The sequence below is a fragment of the Coregonus lavaretus genome (assembly GCF_964263955.1).
Source record: "Coregonus lavaretus genome assembly, chromosome: 39".
Taxonomy (NCBI): Eukaryota; Metazoa; Chordata; class Actinopteri; order Salmoniformes; family Salmonidae; genus Coregonus; species Coregonus lavaretus.
Genome location: NC_140026.1, coordinates 2907287 through 2908694, shown reverse-complemented (window position 1 = coordinate 2908694; position 1408 = coordinate 2907287). Strand labels below are relative to the sequence as shown.

Sequence of the window (1408 nt, the reverse complement as noted above, 5' to 3'; positions counted from 1 at the left end):
ATTATTTATATATTATGTTACACAGCTGGTGATGTGATCCTGGAGAGCCCTGTCCATCCCGTGACTGAAGGAGACTCTGTGACTCTGAGCTGTAAATACCGGACAATCAGCTCAAACTTCAAAGTTGATTTCTACAAAGATGGAGTACTCATCAAGAATGAGACCACAGGGGAGATGACCATCCCTACAGTATCCAAGTCAGATGAAGGATTCTATAAGTGCAAATCTGGTCAAGGAGAATCACCAGAGAGCTGGGTTACAGTGAGAGGTGAGAAAACATTTATTATCACAAGTTAGTTACCTTTTCATTATATGTGTGAAGAACATGTGATTTAAGTGTTGATGTTAATATAGTTTTGGATTTGCACTCCCCTAGAAAATATGATCTCTCAACTAAATTGTCAAAAGATGGGCCAGCCTACTTTCTTTTCATGCTCTATACTCTAAACCTATATAACCTCTATCAGAGTCTGTGCTGTTCTCTCTCCAGTCTCTCCAGTCATAGCTCCTGGATCCTCTACATCAGTCCTAGTAGGAGTGGTTGTGGGTCTGGTTGTTGCTGGTGTTCTACTGGTCATTCTCCTGGTCCTGCTGTGGAGATATCAAAACAGCAAAGGTGATACTTTTACTATTTCTCATTTAATGGAAAATGTATTATTACGTATCATGTATTATTCCGAAATAGGTGAAGAAAGTTCAGTACATAACACAATGTGTTTGTCATTACAGGTTCCTACTTCAACAGAATATTCTGGTGAGTACACCTGTCTCTCAACTATATTGATACGTACAGTATAACATCTTCTCTGTGCTTCCTATGCTGAGTATCTCTCTCCCTGTAGGCCCCCTCAGCCCCAGAGCACCAACCAGGACCCCCAACAGGACCAAGGATCTACCCAGGGCCAGGCTCCTGATACTGGGTATACACATCAGCAGCATGGTCAGTCTCTCAGCCCAGACCTCTACCACTCTCCTCTCTCTGTAACCTCATACACTGACTCATCAACATCCACTTTGTATAACATCAGGCTACCGTACAATGTGTCCCTAGTCAAGTTAAGGGATAATCAACCTAACTAACCTGCCTCTCTCTTCTTCGACCAACAGGTGACACTAACATCTACGATACGATCAATCCCTCAGACAACAATGGTAATGGTAGTGTAATGTAATGTTTTCAGTATGAATGTGTAGTAGCCTGCTTCTCTTCATTTAATATGACATGTAGAGTTTGACTAAGTGGAGGTGTTTGGTATTATGTCTCAGATGCTGCTGGTGCTTCTGCTGCTGGACCAAGTCATGTGACTTACGCCCAGATTCAACTGAACAAGTTGGACAAGAAAGGTGACTCTCAACTGTGACATATATTGAGAAAAAAATTGTAGCAGTGTATCTAAGATGAGTTACA

The 1408-nt window shown here is 41.8% G+C and overlaps 1 long non-coding RNA gene across 1 annotated transcript; it reads left to right on the top strand.

The window, feature by feature from the left end:
* The first annotated feature begins 532 nt into the window (after positions 1-532).
* On the top strand, positions 533-936 carry LOC311112926. The gene is made up of 3 exons (XR_014610941.1): positions 533-616; positions 730-754; positions 843-936. It is a non-coding gene; the product is annotated as an uncharacterized lncRNA (long non-coding RNA).
* The last annotated feature ends 472 nt before the right edge of the window (positions 937-1408 follow it).